This window comes from Lepidothrix coronata, unplaced genomic scaffold, assembly GCF_001604755.1.
Source record: "Lepidothrix coronata isolate B3197 unplaced genomic scaffold, Lepidothrix_coronata-1.0 Scaffold77, whole genome shotgun sequence".
Lineage (NCBI taxonomy): Eukaryota > Metazoa > Chordata > Aves > Passeriformes > Pipridae > Lepidothrix > Lepidothrix coronata.
This window is the reverse complement of record NW_016690257.1, coordinates 79837-98501: the sequence shown is the minus strand read 5'-3', so window position 1 is coordinate 98501 and position 18665 is coordinate 79837. Positions and strand designations below refer to the sequence as shown.

At 51.1% G+C, this 18665-nt stretch overlaps 1 protein-coding gene across 2 annotated transcripts in view; it reads left to right on the top strand.

Annotated features, from left to right (window-relative positions):
* Positions 1-14162: 14162 nt before the first annotated feature.
* Positions 14163-18665, top strand: part of ME2 (malic enzyme 2) — a 28449-nt gene continuing 23946 nt past the window's right edge. The window contains exon 1 of one of the 2 annotated variants that reach the window (XM_017819799.1): positions 14163-14287. The gene's annotated coding sequence lies outside the window, so the exon portion shown is untranslated. Of the gene's footprint in view, positions 14288-18551 lie in introns of those variants that run through there. The other variant, XM_017819800.1, reaches the window with a different exon arrangement.

Sequence of the window (18665 nt, the reverse complement as noted above, 5' to 3'; positions counted from 1 at the left end):
GCCTTCCTTGCGTGGCAGCGTGTAAATTATTTCGCTTACCGTGAGGCTTGAAATGTTTATTCCAGTTGCTGGTGTCTTAAGTTTCTTTTTACAGATCACAGAGTTCATTTAGGTTGGAAAAGACCTCACAGAACTGTCACAAACACCTGCACTGCATGAATATTTGCATGCTGGGGTTATTTGGTGTTGGGTTGCTTTTCACCCGGTTTTGCTCTGCCTGAGGGCTCAGGGTCACGGGGAGGGAACTGAGACCTTGTCACCAATGTGGTGACTTCTGCAAAGTGCTGCTTCTTGCAGTTCGAGGAGTCATTCCAATGCAAGACTGCCCATCAGGTATTTCAATAAAAGTGCAGGTGGTACTTCCTAAAAGGTAAAAAAAAAAGAGCACTCTGTCGTTAATGGTATGGTATTTGGGTCACGGAGGCCACGTGGCACTGGGATGGGTGGACACCCTGGATTTAGAGATGTGGGTCCCAGCCCTTGTGGCCAGCCTTTTACAGGGTTTTATTGGAAAGAGAACTAGAGGGAGCAAAAAACACCCTCCCTGAACCTGTGGGAGATGCTCGTGGTGGCCTCCGTGTAAGGATCTGTCCTTCCACCACAGAAGCTGCAAGCTGGGGCTTGGGAATCCGTCGGGGAGATGATTTAGGAGCTCCTTCAAATGTCAGAATGATGCCTCCGGTGGTTCTGCTGCTGATTGTTCTTCCCCAGTCACAAATATGTGACTATTTTTACTGCAGTTTATTTTTAATCATGTTGGGATTCAGCAGCTGCTACACCGTCACAGAGCTGCACTAACCAGATCTTCAGAGGTTTACCATTAGAGTAATGAGAAAATCAACTTCAGCTTGCCTTTAAAGGGGCTTTAGAGACGTCCTGGGAAGTCTTTCCTATGCAGATCTCCCCTGGATCCCAGCGTAAAACCACAACATAGTGAATCTTACAAGCGGACTTGCTGGGGACTGGACTGGGAGTGATCAGTTCTGTCCCTCTGAGCAGTTTCATTCCCCCATCCACAGTTTTTTGGGAGAGCTTGCAGCGAGAGCTCTGTATAATGCGGCACGCAGTCGTCTAAGGTCTGAAATGTTCTCTTTTTTTTTTCCTGCTGATTCTGAGAGGAGCTGAAGAGAACAAATGCACCATATGGTGTTCGCTCGTGAACAGTTGCCTTTGACATTTTCAAAGGCAGGGTTGGGTTTTGAAAAGCAGCACAATACCCGGGTGAATGGAGCCCCCTCGAAGCGCATCCTCACTTTCCGAAGCCGTGCTCTCCATCTGGGCGCTGCCGGAGCTTTGGTTTGTAACAATCACGTTGCTAAATTCAAAGAGCGGGATTTTGAGGGGGAAAAAGAAAAAAAAAAAAAAAAAAGAAGATTTTGTCTTAAAAAAAACCCACAGCCTTTTCTCGGAGGGTCTTGCTCCGTCTCAGCTCTTGGGTTGTGGCAGAATGGATTGCAACAAAAGGACCTCCGAAGGGTTGCTTTGGTAAACACTGCAGTGAAAATGAGGCGTTTTGGGAGGTTTATATAAATTTTTGTGAAGCACTGGAGAGATTATACCCAAGTACGTGTTTGACAGCAGAGACTACACTGAAAAGTAGAATTAATTGCTGTGTGTGTCACTGTTGTATGAAGTGTTTGTGTGTTCCACAGTGTTTTAATTTTAAGCAATATATGGCATTCCTCCCAGAAAATGGCAATAGATGTAGGTGAAGGTGCTTCAGGGTGTGAATTGAACTCTGCTTACGCTGCATGCTCCGGTGTCCATGGGTGAGAACCCCTTGGAGCCCATCTAGTGACTGCTTAGTTCTTGGGCACTGGCTCTGTCCTCTTGTTCCTGGGAATTCCTACCTAAGTCATACTGGGAATGTTATAAATATCTTGAACAAAACCTGGGGTAATTAAACAAAACTTTGATAGTCCACTCTGCAGAATAGAGCAGGTGAGAGTCACCAGTGTGTGGGATCGGCTCTGGGATCAGGGATAATGGCTTCCCCCTGCCAGAGGGCAGGGTTAGATGGGATATTGGGAAGGAATTCTTGGCTGTGAAGGTGGTGAGGCCCTGGCACAGGTTTCCCAGAGAAGCTGTGGCTGCCCCATCCCTGGAAGTGTCCAAAGCCAGGCTGGACAGAGCTTGGAGCAACCTGGGGTATAGTGGAAGGTGTCCCTGCCCATGGCAGGGGGTGGGACAGGATGATCTTTAAGTTCACTTCCAACCCAAACCATTCTGTGGCTCTGTGCTGATGTTTTTATTTCTGCCATTTCTCCTCTGGTGCACACTGACATTTCAGTGCAGAAAGAGCAGTACAGGGCTAGCCAGCTCCCTGGGAATGCCATGCCTCCATCTGTGAGCTATGTGGCTCCAAGACGGAGAAGGCGGTGGTTCCATGGTTGTTGCCGCAATGATTTCGAAATCCTGGGGCATTTCTGTTGATCCCACTGGTATTTCAGGGAGGAATGAAGATCAGTGGAACAGCTTGAACTCTTCTGGGTCCAATCTAAAAGGGGAGTTTGAGCTCCAGGATGAGTTACCATCTGGCTGTGAACAGAGCTGGGTGATGGAACAGGCAGTGCCATCGTGTTTCCGTGCGGTCACCCCGCTGCTCTCGGAGCAAGAATAGTGTGGGCTGATGTCATATGCATGGGGGGGAAATAGGTTTCAGGGTGACAATTTGTTGAAGAAAAGTTCCCTAAGTATATGTGCTGTGTGGTCCTAAATCCTGCTGGCCCCTGTTGGCAGTTCCAGTGCCAGCAGGAGTGCACAGTGCCATCTCTGTACACAAGTTCAGTGCTGCATCTCCCTCTGTGAGGACAGTGAAAATACACTTTCTGAAGGGAGATGGGATGGGGAAGAGTGCACATAAGTATCCAGAGGTGATGAGATTCCCCTCATAAGCAGTAACATACAGTAAGGGAAGAAAATGGATTCAGCCCAAAGCGTTTTTCCTCTGTTCTGCAAAGAACCTGTGCTCACGAGCAGCTGGACGCTGGGGAGCCACCGGTCACCCGGGTAAGTCCTTCTCTAAAACACTCGACAGTGATGAGGTGGAGGGTGAAAGAACATGCCATGTGCATGAACTGGGCTCATCCAGGCACAGCAGAACTGCTCTCTCTGTGTGTGTGTGCGTGTATGTGTGTGCACACACAGGAACACGCAGGTTTCATGCTCTGAAGGCCTGAGGGAGCTTCCGGATCAGGCCTCTGGATTGGGAAGGTTTGTTTCTGTCCTTATAGTTCCATCTTTCCCTCTCATCACAAAGCTCAGCCACGTCTCTTGCCGCCCTCCTTCACCTCTGGAGGTATGAATTCCTCCATGATGAGAGCTTCTCTGCACTGCTGTAGGAATAAAACCAGGAGCTCGGCACAAAGCGGGTGCACTGAGGGTCTGAGCTGTCTTCAAACCGTCTGCTTTTCCAGCTTGACAGAGGTGGTTAATACTCAAATTACTCCATTCCTGAAAGAGTAGCTCATGTTTCCAGGAGTTTGATGAACTTGATGTTTGTGGATGGGCAGCGTTCACATCCTACCAAGGGGGACTCATCAGTCCCCAAAGCAGTCACTGTTGGGGGCAGGAGACCCTCACCTGAGAAGGTCTCCTGAGGCTCCAGAGTCAATCATTTGGTGCAGCTGGGTGTGAGGAAGGCAGGGCAAGGCAAGAGGGATACCTGTACTGCTGCTGTCTGTCCAGTATAGGTAAAACAGTCACCAGGGAGGTCCAGAAACAAGAGAGAACCCTCCCAGAAAGAGTTAAAAATGAATTGGAGGAGCCTCCAGCTTTTCCTTGTGTAATCCCATACAACTTTCAGCTGTGAAGGGAAGGAAGAAGAAAAGCCTCTCTCTCCAGAGAAGGTGGTATTATGATGGTTATTCATCACAGGCTGAAAAGGCTGTCACTGCAGCAAAACAAGGCCTTACATTTGAGTGCTTCTGCCACTAATTCAGCCTGCTGAGCAGCTCTGTGGTGCCGCAGCCCAGATAGCTCATCAGTCTCTTCCTACAGAAGGATGCAGAGAAATCAGATTTTCTGGCCAAAATTGGCAGCAAATCAGGGGCTCATGTTGCCCGTGCATGTCCCGTGGCACCTCTGAGCCGTGGCTGCTGTACATCTCGTCCCACTGTCTGCTCCCAGAGCCTCACCCCAACACCTCCTGAGCGCTGCTGGAGCCGGACAGGCTCCCCCTGGCCTGGGTGAGCTCCTGCACCCTCCCGGGGCAGAGGGACAGGCCTGGCTGGGGACAGAGGTGTTGCTGGCACGTAGTGGTGTGTCTGCAGAGAACTGGCAAGTGGCAGTTTGTCTGTCACCCCTTAATCCTCAGGCGGGCTGTGCTGCCGCTCGGCCTTTGGTGGAGAAACAAACAGGGAACCGAAGGCGGCAGAAATGTCAGCCCCGCGAGCTGCTGAGCAACAAACTGAAATATTTAATCACCGAGCCATTTACAGAGGGGCTGAACAGCAGGAGCCCTAGTGTCTAACTTGGCTGCGGCTCCTCTGTCTCCAGAGGCACCGACTGACATTTCACACTGACTGAACTGGCTCATTAAAAACCAGACATGGGCAAGACCTGTTCGTCATCTGTCCACCGAGGGTCTGTTCCCGCAGCAGGTACTTTGTCACTCTAAATTATGTTCCTCGAGCACAGTAGCTGCCAGTAAATGCTAAGCTGATCCATGCTCTCATCTGCCACTTTTTTGAGTTGTTCCCCCGGGAGTGCTGCTGGATCTCCAGATGAGCATCATTGTGCTCACACTCGGTTTCTGTTAGCGAGCCCTGGTGTTCCGTATCTGTGTTTAGGAGCAAGGAAGAGCACTGCTCTGGGACTCACTCTGCTCCTGCCTGGTCTGCTGAGCTCCCTGTGTGTGTGTCCTTAACCTCATCTGAAAAACCAGGGGGGGACGCAAAAAAAAAAAAGCTTTGAGTCTGACCGATGAAAAGAGTGAGGTGTGCTCTGGTTTTCTTCTCTTGATTGTGTAGCTTTTATAGAATCGCAGGTGGTTTGGGTTGGAAGGGACCTTTAGATGTCACCTGGTTTAGGGCAGTGGAGTTACAACGAGTGACAGCCTGCAGGGAACCCACGTCCTGCACCAGCTCACCAAGCCCACATCCCCCAGCTGCTCTGACTCCACTGCTGGCTGAGGTTCCTGCTGGACCCACCGAGCTGTTTGCTCAGCAGCAGCTGTAAAAGAGCTCAGATCTGCTCTGTGAGGAGATGGACAGAGAAAGGAGGGTGCAAAGGGAGAAATCCTGGGAGATGGGAAGCCACGGGAGAAGGGGGGCCGAGTGGTGGGTTCAGGGACTCCCAGCCGGCACAAGAAGCCTGTTTCCATCTGAGATGTCTGGGGTGCAGCGCTGCAGTCAGACAAGGGGCTCCTTCGGGGGCATGTCCCCAGAGCTGTTGCTTTACAGGGCAGCGCTTTCCCGGCCGTGGGGCAGATGGGAAGAATCGCGTCTCCTGCCTAAAACACCGAGTCCAGAGTCGTGCGGCTCTTGGAGCCGTGAACTGTCTTAGGCGAGGACGGGCCGCCCTCTGCAGGGAAACTCACGAAAGTCGTGTCCAAGCCTTCCTCGTCCACTGCCTGGATTAACCCGCGCAGATAACCCCTCCGGGGACCCAAACCGATGCCACCCCCAGCGCCAGAGCCCCGCTGTCACCTCACCTCCTCCATCAGACTGCCATTCCTAGTGCCTGTGATGCGCAGGAAAGCTGCGGGAGGGTGCGCCAGCGGCCGGTGATTTGACATCAAGCGTTTCCCCCTGCAGGGAGAAATAATGGTTTCACACCTCTCTGGATAAGTGTGAGCAGCCAGGGGCAGCTGTAGGTCTGGGTTTGCGGGGTGCTGAGTGCTCCCTGCTGCGGTGAGTGAAGCCAGGACGTGCTTTGTGTCGCTGAATCACATCTGGCAGGTTTGTTGTTTGTGGTTTTTTTTTTTTCCAGGAAAGTATTTCAGCACATCTCGTCAGGGCGGTGGGCAGAGTCATTTAAGTCACCTTTGTTGCCTGCACGTGTGTGTGGTTGCAGGCTTGCCTGGATTGGTATGTTGGCAGCAGAAAAGGACAGAAAGGGAGATTTTACTGTTTGTCCTGAGCTGAGTCCACACTGACCAGGTCACCTGGGCTGTACCAGTGTGGCTAAAATATATTAATTCCCATCTTCAGCTCTGACAGCACGTTCACTGCCCTCTCTGACAAAGAAGGCAGAAGGGAGAAATCATGTTCCTCTCCCCCCATCCGGGATTGAGCTGGCAGATGACCTGCTAAATTTAAATTGGGGCTTTTAAAACCCAAGAGGCTCGCGCTTTGTAGCATTATTTTAAAAAAATTATGTGGGAAACTCCTCTGGATCTCTTATAGAGAAGCCTATGATCTGTCAGAGGAGCTCAAAATGAGGAGCTGAAACCTTTCTGAACAGTAACCTAGTGCTGCCACCAGTTTTCTTGTAGTTGTGCATCCCCCCTCGATATCTGGGACAGGGGTAATGTACAGCTCTCCTTCACATGAGTTTATCAGCGGCTGAAAAAGTGCAATGCCTTGTTGTTCAGGCCTTTGTAAGCCCTGCTGGAAAGTAAAATAGGCAGAAAGCCGCACAAATAGCAGTTGCTGTTCCTGGGAGCACATTAAATAACGAAGGGACCCCAAGACCCTCCTCAGGACAGCAGGGGGTGATCGAGCCGGCAGGTCACACAGCCTGAGCTGGGGTCCTGCAGAGAAAAGGGAGCAGCAAATCCTCCTGGAAGCCATTTTAGGGAACACGAAGAGGATAGAGGCGGTCAGGAACAACCTGACACAGATTTAGGGAGGATAAATTGTTCTAACAGCTTTCTGTGACAGCTGCCTGTTGGTTTTCTTCCTTCAACGCCCTGCCTTTATGTCCCAGAGCAGAGGAGGAGAGGCTTCTGCAGCTCCGTCCTGCCGTCTTTAACCCCCACATGCTTTTTGGCACCGGCTTCATTCGGCCTCAGCCCACCCGATCCTTGAATTGAGGAAAACAAAACTCAGCTGGGGAAAAAAAAAAAACAACAAAACAAAACAAAACAAAAAAACAACCAAACAAAAAAAAAAACAAACCAAACCAAAAAACACCCTCAAATCTTGCCAGCTGCACAGGTCGGATTTTTTAACAGACTCAAGTTCCCTTGCTCTCAGAAAAAAAAGAAAAATCTTGTTTGTGGAAGTTTGTCGGGAATTGGAGACTTCCATTCCCAGCAGTGCTGACGAAGTCTCGATGGAGTTAGTAGGTTCTCTGCAATTTAAGCTACAGAAGAGCTTCTGCACAAGCACCAAAGCTCTCCTTACGACGGTGGTTTTGTAGGTGGCTCGTTACTCCCTGCCTGGATATCTCACGACTGAGGCGTCTGTCGCTGTCCCTGGTGCAGGTGTCTGTGCTTTCTGTAAAGGGATACAAAGCACAAGTGACATAAAGGATTTATGGCTTTTTTTCCCTTGTTTGAGACGTGAAAACTCATCATGTGATTGTCTTTCCTTGGTCAGACCTTTCCCAACCTGAATGACCCTATATTTTAACGTCAGCCCTCTCCTGCTGGAGGAGTTAGATTTTAAGATTCACCTAAAAAATACGTGGCCAGCGAGAATGCATGTAGGACGACTTGAAATGCAAAGGAGTCCAAGCAGGATGTAGATGGGACGTTGTGGGTCAGCAGCTGTAAAGCTGTTTTAGCTTTAGAGTTTGGAGTCCCACAGGTTGCTTTGCCTTCAGCAACACTGGGCAGGTGAATGATAACTCAAGAAGTAGAAGCCATTTCTCCTTGGTGCCAAGATGATGCTCTGCTCATGAGATCTTTTCTCACTTCTTTTTTTAAGGAACTAAATTGTTTTGCACTGCTCAGGATGCTGTCCTTTGCTAGACACAGAGAAGCCAGGGCTGAGGTGCTGACACTGTGCTAACAAGCACAGAAAATTCACTTTACAGCGTTTCAAGGCAGTACGATTTGAGACCTGTGAAGGCTAGTGGAACTTTTTTTGGCAGTTTTCTCTATTATTTTTGTCAGTCACATCCATTTGGAGACAAAAGCAGAGTGTTCTCAGGAGGGAGGGCTTTCAGCCTGAAAGACCAGTGTAGTTGCCTGGGAGCCCAGTCTGAGAGGGAGGTGTCTGTCGCGTTAAAAGCAGAAACAAGAGTCACCGAGTGTGCATGTGCTGACGGGACTCTGACTGTCAAGGCTCTGATCAGTCCCTGTGAGATGTCCATTCTCACCCTGCAGCACACAAACACAGCGTTAGGTGAGAAAGAGACCAGAAAGCATTGTATGTTGATTTCAAGACCTTAAACCCAAATGCAGGGTCACCAAACCCCCACCTATGGGGTTAGACTCTCCCCTGAGGTGGGAGGGACATTTCTTTCCAGCTTAACTGAGGTCAGTGGGACTTTATGACTTCTAAACTCAACGGTGGATTAGTGGTTTTTGTGCTTTTTGTCCCGGCTGTGATCGAACAAAGGCGTGACAATTCCAGCTTGGTATCTGCTGAGTGATCAGAAGAGGGCAGTCCTTCCCCTCTGTACTTGCTCTACTTCATGCTTGAATTGAGTCTCAAGGCCACAAATTAACGCTGCAGACCTGTGCTGATATGGTTGCACTGATCCGGGGTGTGCATCCAACCCCTGAATGGCCTTCTGTCCTTCCTTCAAGACCAGGGAGTTCTGCCACTTGAGAAGAAATATGACAAACGTGGTGTCCATGAAGATCACTCAGAGGACAGAGGCAGGTTGCTGCAGATAATTTCTGAAAGAAAGCTCCCAGTTATGAGGAGGATGGTGTAGGAAAAGGTCACCCAGCGTCTGCACCACTCCCTGTGAGAGCAGTGACCACAGCACATATAAATCGACCTGGTTTTAATGCAGCTGATAAAACCAGCAGCAGTGAGGAGGGAGGGGTTTACTCTGATTCCCAGCAGAAAAGCAGATTTATCACGGCATGACAGCACCCAAAAGGCTGTGGCCTCCCCCTCTGAAGGTTTCTCCGTGGTCTTCCACTAAACCAGGACGCCCAGAGACCCGTCCACCCTGGCCTTGAATGTTTCCAGGGATGAGGCATCTACCACTTCCCTGGGCAACCCATGCCGTGCCACCCTCATTGCAAAATTTGCGACCCCCATAATAAAATCTGCCGCTGTCAGTATAATTTACCTCGATAAATTTACCACCCTCAGTACAAAAAGCTCCTTCCTTCTGTGTGGTCTGAACGCCACCTGATCAGCCCACCTCAGGTTTTCTCACCATGTCCCTAGCTGTCCAGAGGCTCAGCAGGGTAGAGGCGACCCACAATCCGAGGCCAAACAGGCCTGAAAAGATCAAAAGCAAAAAAATAATTTAAACAATGAGAGTTTCGTGAGTCACTGACAGAAGAATTAATCCAAACTGGGGGGTGAGGGGGGACTGGTGTCCATGCAGGCCGAAGCTCCCTGGCTGGAAAGACTCACAGACACATATGGATGCCTGTTCAAGCCCTGTCATCCCTAATCAGGGCAGATTTAGCAGTGCCACAAAATGCTCCCAGGAGCTGCGATTTTGTTACCCACAGCGTTTAAATCGTTAGCACGATCCCAGGCACAGTTCTGGACGAGGCCAGCCAGCGCTTTCCCAAACAACCGCTGGGGACAGTGTGGGAATTAGCTATTCCCGAAACGCAGCGCTCACGTGGACGTTGGTTTGGATGGTGAAAGCTCCTGAGCAGCATGGATGTGGGCTGTTCCCATGGGAGCTGGTCTGGGGGCCAGTTTGAGTGCAAAAACTCTCAGTGGGGAATACAAAAGCAGAATGACATTTAAACACGGAAGAATAAAATCACTCGACAGAAGTAGAATAAAAATCTCGGAAATGGGGTAAAGGTATTTATCAATGTTGGTGCTTTGAAGAGGTAAAATAGGCAAGGTTTGTGGAGAGAAGTATTATCTTTTGGTGGAATTGGTCTAGTGAGAGATGCTGTTTTTCTTCACAAACCTTGCCTCGGGGTAACAATCACCTTTGCTGCCTCATTCCTGCTGCAGTCTCATAATGTAAAAGGGAAGAGTCAGTCAGGTCATCTCTCTGTACGAGGATTAGTCCAACCTTGTCATAGTTAACAGTGAACACTTCTTTTTAACAAAAATAAAGAGCATTAAGTGAAGAGGCCAGTGTTTATCAAACCACAGAAACCTGTCTTCTGAGAGACAGCTTGTCTGCTAATCTGTACTGCAAAAACTTCTGAGTTCGAGGTTAGATAAAAACTAATATCACTGCCTAAAAGATTATTTGTTCAGTAGCTGTGTTATAGAGCCACATTATCAGTGTATTTAGGGGACTGGCAGCCCAGCACTATGAATAGACAGATCTAGGCAACTAGAACAGAGATTTAATTTTTTTTTTTTTAATTTACATCAAGAACTGGTTATGTAAAAAACAAGCACACCGAGTCCCACTCTGGTGACGTTGCTTTAAACAAGATGTTTGAGAAACTGGGAATGTTACAGAAAGGAGAGACAGAGCTATCTCAAGAATGAGAAACAGAAGTCTCCTGTTTATCTGATGGAACCGGCTACAATCAGTATGGTTTATCACCGGGAGGTCTCTTTGGTAAAGAGAGAAAGAACAAGCAGAAAATTATCAAAATTCCAGGAGAACTCAAAAGGGAAACAGAACTCGGTTTTAGGAGGGTGGAGGTGATTTGAGAAGCCACCTCGAACGTGATTTAAGAACGCCACCTTCAAACAGTGATCGAGTGGCTCTTGGGAACATGCGTTTTACTTCAGCACAAACCACTGGCTCCCTCTGAAGAGGAATCCCAGCAAAATGCGGCGGCCTGCGCGCACAGGAAATACGGAATTATCGTGGAGTAGTTGTCTGTTGTGTTAAAAATTTGTGAATGAATTCTCACCCCGCAGTGAGCGAGCTGTGACACCGCTCACTGGAGGCTGCCCTGGCACAGCCAAGAGAGGGAGCAGGGCTGGGATGGCTGGTTTTGCGGAGCTGGGCGAGTGCCAACAGAAACTCTTCTGTGCTGAACACCAAATATGGTGATAAAAGTCCTCGGGAGGACCAAGAAATGACTGCTCCTCCTGTTCTACAGCACAGGGAGTGGCATGAATCAGCTATAAATGTAACAGGCACTCGGCGGCTTTGGAGTAGTGTGAGAGGAAGAGCAGGATTGCTGTCCCTGTAGGTTGGGGTAAAGCGCCCATGTTGTCTTGAGACAAGCCAGGTTTGCATCAGCAGGGTGTGGCTGAGCTGTACTATGGCACATGACTCTGTGATGGCAGGCCAGTGGCCCCGGGGCTGTCCCAGCCATGGTGTGGCAGCAGGGCCAGGGCAGTGCCCTCCCTGTGCTGGCACTGCTGAGGCCCCTCCAGTGCTGGGGCAGTTCTGGGCCCTCAGACAAGAGAGACATTGAGGGGCTGGAGCGTGTGCAGGGAAGGGAACGGAGCTGGGGAAGGGGCTGGAGCAGCAGGAGCGTCTGAGGGAGCTGGGGGGGCTCATCCTGGAGAAAAGGAGGCTCAGGGGGGACCTTCTGGCTCTGCAACTCCCTGACAGGAGAGGGGAGCCGGGCGAGAGTCAGGCTCTGCTGCCAGGGAACAAAGCACAGGAGGAGAGGAAAAGGCCTCAAGTTGTGCCAGGACAGGTTTGGATTGGATATTGGGAAAATTCCTTCACCCAAAGGGTTGTCCAGCCCTGGCACAGCTGCCCAGGGCAGGGGTGGAGTCCCCATCCCTGGAGAGATTTAAAAGCCATGTGGATGTGGCACTTGGGGACAGGGGTCAGTGGTGGCCTTGGCAGTGCTGGGGAACTGTTGGACTTGATGGCCTTGGAGGGTTTTTCCAACCTAAACAATTCCATGATTCCAGGATTCTGCTGCCCCCCCTGTGCAAGGCTGGGGCTGTGTGTCTGTGCTAAGGCACGAAACACGGACCAGGCCTGGCCCATACTCCAGGTGGAGCATCTCCACGAGACCCGTATCTTGAAAAAGTTCCGGAGTCTGGATTTGAGGATGAACACAGCTGACACCACTGAACTTCTGGGAGAACACGTGGGTGCCAAAGCAGTGGGTGCCGACTGGGAATGATGGCCTTCCCTGGGATTAAAAACCGCTGCCGGGAGCCCGAGCCCACGCAGCCCTGACAAACCCCATCCCCCGGGGTGCAGGTTTTTCTCTGCCGTGACTCATGACAGCGCAGCCTCCAAGACAGCCGTTCTTTCACAACAAAGCCTTGCCTGGCGCGTTTCAGCAAGGCCTTAACCGCTCGCTCCGTGCGTCGGGCAAGGCCCTCCACCAGCCCAAAACCACGTGGGTTTACAGCGGGTGATTTACGCCGCTCGGGTACGAGGCCAGGCGTTTTTAAACGCCTCCAATCCGGGCTATTTTCAGCCGGGCAGGGAGTCATGACCTCGCAGGTTGTTTTTCACAATCCCCTTTTGTTTGTAGGTGCGGCGCCGCTTCGGGCGCGTTTCAAAGCCACCACGGGGCCCGTGCTGAGGGCTGGGGGAAAGCAGCTGAATGTGCTCTCCCCACGACAGAGGCCTCAGAGCCGTGGTGAGACGAGGAGGAGGTTTTGATTAGGCGGGTTAATACATCTGATGCCGTTACTATAGCAACCCTGCTTCTCTTAACTGCTCGTTCCTGCGCCGAGACACTTAAATCACGTTCGGTGCCAGCCGGAGAACTGGGATTCTCATTGTGTAAATATCCTTGTTACAGTGAGAATGCCGGTTTCAAACTGCCAGAGGGCAGGGCTGGATGGGATACATGGGAAGGAATTTGTGGCTCTGAGGGTGGTAAGTCCAGAGAAGCTGTGGCTGCCCCTGGATCCCTGGAAGTGTTGGTTGGACGGGGCTTGGAGCAACCTGGGATAGCAGAAGGTGTCCCTGCCCACGGCAGGGGGCTGGAAATGGATGGGCTTTAAAGTCCCTTCCAACCCAAAACGTTCTGGGGTTCTCTAATTGACTGCCTCATAATTGGCAACACTGGAAAATGTCTCAGAGTTTGGGGATGGAGAGGGATGGTGAGGTCTGAGATGGGGTGAGAGGTCACATTTCATCCTGTTCTACCTTCCCTCTCCAAACACTCGAACACTGAACCCTTCTACTGAGGTGAGAGCAGTGTTAGGACAGACAGCCCCGTGTCATGAACAGTGATGGGTTTGCTCTCTTCTTTTGCAGTTTCGGTACTGACCTGCAGCACCAGCTGCCTCGATGTCTTCTGCCAAGCCTTCTGTTTCAGTCCAAGGGTATTCCAGCCCTCCAGGCTCCGTACAGCAGCACACTGAGGCAGAGGTTAACTCCTCAGTGCTGTGGTTCTGTATGTATATAACACATATATACACACATATATGTGCACACGTATGTGATTATATGTTTCCCCAGCACTGCTCTCTGCTGCCTGCATCCCCTCATGGATCCCAGTCCTACACAGCCCCCATTACCTCACAGCCCCCTTTCCCTCACGAACCCCTTTTCCTCACGCACCCCTTTCCCTCACGGACCCTATCCCTTCACGGACCCCACCCCCTGACATTCCCATCCCTACACCCTCCATCCTCTCGCATTCCCAATCCCCTCACACCTCATCCCCATCACCTCATGCCCCCATACCTTCAATCCCCATCCTCACTTTCCCTATCCCAGCATTCCCATCCTCCCACATTCCCATCCCCTCTCACCCCATCCCCTCATTCCCATCCCCACATCCCCATTCCCTCAATCCCCATTCCCCCAAAATTCCCATCCCCTCACACCCCATCCTTACATTTCTATCCCCTCACACCCATGCCCACATCCCCACATCCCCATCCCCTCATATCCTTATCCCCTCACAATTCCCATCCCCTCACATCACCATCCTCTCACAATTCCCATCCCCTCACAATTCCCATCCCCACATTCCCATCCCACATTCCCATCCCCTCACAATCCCCATCCCCTCCCCCCCTCCCCGCCCCTTCCCCCCAAAGCCCCGCCCCTCGCCCCTGCTCGCCCCGCCCCTCTGCGCTGATTCGCTGTCGCCCCTTACCTCATTAACATACGTCAGGCCGCGCCCCCGCGCCTGGCCCCGTTTCCCCTCCGTGGGGGTAGGAGAGAGCGTTCATTGGTTGAGCGCCGCCTCTGCCGGCGAGCCCTCTTCCTTCCGATTGGTTACGCTGGTTGTCAGTCACGAGTAAGACCCGCCCCCCGGGGTGTCCCTCCGCGGCGCCTCCGTGTTAGCTCCATTCAGTGGCGGGTTCCGCGGCGGGCGCAGCTCGGGCTGTTCTCGATAGGAACAGGTCGCCGGCCGGCATCACTCAGCGGGCAGCAGCCGCAGGAGGACGAGGTAGATCCCGTTCTGGTAACACTTTCACAGCTGCGGCGGCGCACCGCAGGCCTCTGTGTCCTTAACAAACCCGTGTCTTAAGGGCGTCCTGAGGCGCTGGAGGCCGCCCGGGCTCGGGGAGGGGATGGACCCGCCCGGGATGCTCCGTGTCCCCCCCCGGGGCCCGCGAGGGTCGTGCCGAGGCAGCAGCACGGCGGGTGCGAGGCGCCGAGGCTCGGCCTGCGGCGGGGGCAGCCCTGGGCCCGGCGGCAGGTGCGGGGCTGCCCGGGGAACAGCCCCGGCCGTGTTTCCCCCTGTCAGAGCGGTGACAAACCGAGCCGAGCCGCCGGGGGCTGCCCCGGGCCGGGGGGGGCACGGCGTGTCCCCGGCCCGCCCTGACCTCCCCGTGGCCCCGGACAGCGAAAGCTGGGCAGGGGCAGAGCAGCCGGTGCGGCCTGGGAGGAGGAGGAAACGCCGCCTGGTATTTTTAGAGCCGGTGTTTGGGTCTGGCCTCTCCTCGGCTGCTCCGTTCAGAGAGGCGGCCGTGGCTGGACGCGCCGCCCGCGCTGGCACCTCGTGGCCTCGCTGCGCCGAAACGTTAAAAAAAGCTGCCCATGAAGTGCTGTACGAGGCACCTGGGGTGCGGTGTCGTGGCAAGGATCCCTTAACTAACAGGAAAAAAGAACCCCGAACAAGGGAAAACTTACAGCGCGCTGATAAAGGGCCGATGAAAAAGGACCCTCCCGCAGCCAACCAACCAACCAAACCCGCTAAATATCTTGTTTGGTGTGTCCTTAATTCCACAAAGTACCGAGCAGCAAAAGGGAAGTTTTCTGCCCATGTGGGCGAATGGAAGGGCTGGGCAGCATATGGAGCTCTGCAAGTGCCCCGTGTGTGTGTGTGTGTGTGTGTGTGTGTGTGCAGCCAGCGGTGCCTAATGTGCTGTTAGACCTGATACCACCCGCAAAAATTTAGCCCGGGCTTGTATTTTAAGAGAATTTGCGCGTTGCAGTCGCAGGACAAAACTTCTGATAAGCCTGTGCGGTGGCTTGTGAGTCAGCAAAGTGAGCGCAGGCAAGATTTGGAGCTCTTTTCTCCTGCAAACTAAGAAAGAAGCTGTCAAAGTGCGTGGTGGTGTGCTGAGCTTGAGTGAGTACTAATTGAATTTTCATCTTTGCTAGTGGTGCCAGCACCTCCATTGCAGCAGAAGGAGCAGTTTTGCTGTTACTGGATAGTTATTGAGGTTTCTCTGTAATTTAAGCAGGGTTTTTCTTTTTTAAGTCCCAGCTAGTACACACTGACGTTTCTAGGTGGTTGGCAGGCTGATAGTTCGCCAGATTGTCCCTGAATTAGCAAGCAGCTCAGTTTCTTTGTGCTTATTGCTCAGTTGTTCTTCCAGGAAGAATTCCCTTTTGTAAGTGCAGCTGTTGTTGAGAACATCCTCGTCCATCTCTCTCAACTTGTATCCAAAAAAAAAAAATAAAAAATCTGTGTTTCTGAGCTGAACAGCTCTAACACAGAGATGTGCCAGTTCCCCAGAATAAAGCATCAGTAGCTTTCTGTTTATTCCTGCAGTATTTTTGAGGGTTTTCCGGGAGGAGGCCTTTGTCCTGCATATGTTGATGTCCTTACCTTTACTACCAGTAGCCCTCCCAGTTACACAAATGGAACACAAGTCAAGAACGAGAATACATCTCCTTGTCAGACTGGGCCAAAAATACTGCTGCTGCAGTTCCCACAGTGAAAGACAATGGACTTCATGATTCTTAAGGATCAGAATATTCAGGTCAGGTCCATTAATGTACAAAGATACAGCTCTTTGATGTGGTTTGGTTCTGTTATGAACCAAGGCTTCAGTAACAAATAATTCAGCCCTACTTTCTGTTTGTGTTAAGAGGTTTTCTGACACTGTGAGTTATTCAGATATACTCTTTTTGGAAAGGTGTTCCGAAATTATTTTCATTTGAATTCACCTAAGTGTGCTTTATTTGCTGAATTGTTTCAAGCCTCAGGTTGTGAACTTGATTATTCTACTTAAGTGCTCTACATCTAACTCTTTTCTCCTGGTTGAACTGGTTGCCTTTAGGACAAAAGGGAAGAAAAGTAATTTGAGTTTGTTAAAGATCTGCTTCCAAAATAACCCACTTACTGCTGCTGAACAGTTTATTAGTATCTCCTCCCCATATGACCGTTCCTTTTAATCTGCAGATCTCAAGGTGCCTTAGAAACGTCCTTTAAGGTGATTGCTCAGGACTTTGCTGAAGAGAACCTGAAAACTTCCCTCAGCAGCAGCATCTGGTCAGCTCAGGGAGCCAGGGGTGCTGAGTTGCTGCACAGAACCACGTCCCCATCCTTGTCCCCCTGCTCCTTCCTCCTGGGATGCTCCCGTTGCAAAACAGAAGCGTCCCCTTGACCTGCTGCGGGGTGGTGGGTGCAGGAAAAGCTGCCTAGAGTAAAGGTCCCGTGGGGAGACACGTTTGTAGTCGGTGCTTGCCTAATGTAATAATTTTAGACTGCCTTATCATTGCTGAGGTGATGAAGCCAGCTAATGTGTGCCTGGTTTTTGTCATGCTTGGGTAGGCAAGGCTTGTCTGTTTATTACTGGGGGGGAAAAAAAAAAGAGAATAGAGTGCAGTGGTGCATCCACACCAGACCTGCAGACTCACTGGACGGGCTGCTGTGGGTACCTAAGAGAAAATGTCTGTTGGCTTAAAAAAACCTACACCGATGGAGGCCTGAAGGACTGGAAACTCCGTGGGGCCTCTGTGGCCTTGAGTTGGTAATTTCAGCCTGCCTTACCAAAAAAAAAAAAAAAAAAAGCTCCTGGTGGCACACAGGCCTTATTAATTTCAGCACATGAAAGGAGGACTGGAACTCTTTATTGGCACGGGATTTCAGGAGTGCTTGAACTGCATTTGTGCTTGCCCGCCCTTCAAACTTGAAGGAAGGCTGCACAGTCATCCAGCACAGGTTGCTGTCCACTGGGAGACACCCTGAGCAGTCAGGTAGGATCCACAGGTCAGGCAGCCCGTGCAGTAATTGAAGCAGACCTTGCTTTAATTGACACTGGGCTTCCTGACTCTCGGAGCAAAGTAATTGGACCTCTGAAGAACACCATGAACCTTTCCCTTAAAAGCAGCTTTTGCAATTTAGCGAACTATAATTGCACCAGAGAAACATTTGCTCCCAGATAAGGGCACTTGTGCATTTTGGTAATTAGTTTGACCTGGGGCAGATGCCTCCCGATAAGTCACAGCAGAGAGCTGTGATCTGATATGCTGAGGGATTTATTTGCCTTAAATTGTGACACGGTGTGTACTTAGCAGTAAGTCAGAAATAACCAGTTGTGGTGGATTCAGTGTAGAGGTGCACCACGGCCTTGTTTAGTCCTCAGCCTTGCCAGGTACTGAAGGGAGAAGAGATGTCCTTGTTCTGGTTGTACTGACACATCTTTGTGGAGGAATTTCATTCCCCTTTCAATTCCGCTGCTTTCTTCCTAATTCCTCCTCACAGGACATTGCACAACCTCATTCCTCTCTGTGTGTTTTCACATTGTTCCAACCCCCCTGTTTCCCTCAGCTGATGTCCTTCCCCCAGGGAGATGCTCCGAGGGCTGGAGCCCCTCTGCTCTGGAGCCAGGCTGGGAGAGCTGGGGGGGTTCACCTGGAGAAGAGAAGGTTCCAGGGAGACCTGAGAGCCCCTTCCAGAGCCTAAAGGGGCTCCAGGAGAGCTGGAGAGGGACTGGGGACAAGGGATGGAGGGACAGGACAAGGGGGAATGGCTTCCCACTGCCAGAGGGCAGGGTTAGACGGGATATGGGGAAGGAATTGCTGTCTGTGAGGGTGGTGAGTCCCTGGCACAGATTTCCCAGAGAAGCTGTGGCTGCCCCTGGATCCCTGGAAGTGTCATGCATGCAAAGCTCCTGGCAGTCCTACACGGGAGCATGGACAAAGGATAGGGAAGGGTTGCTTGCTTCTGGTTTCAGGGTAAGTCATGTTAGGGTGAGTTTTGGAGGCAGGTTCTTGCAAAAACAGTTTTAAAAGCCTTTGACAAAATGAGTTGGAGGAGATGTGCAAGGTGGGAGGTGAAACAGAAATACGGAATGATTAGAGGAGCCAGGGGAGGAGAATAACCAGTCAGGTTTAATGCTGGATGTGAATCAACTGAGATCATATCTCTTGGATCTAAACAGAGGGGCTAAGTGGAAAATGAAACTTGATTCTCCCACTTGCTCTATGTATCTGAGATACCTCCACCAAGAGAATCATTTTAAGTGATGTGACACCTCAGGAAGGATCAAGTCTCCTCTCTCAGACAGCAGAGAAGAAAGTAAGATTTGTATCACAGCCCTGAAGTCTTTTCCTCTCTGTCTCGTTGACTGGAGAGTTAATTGGTCAAG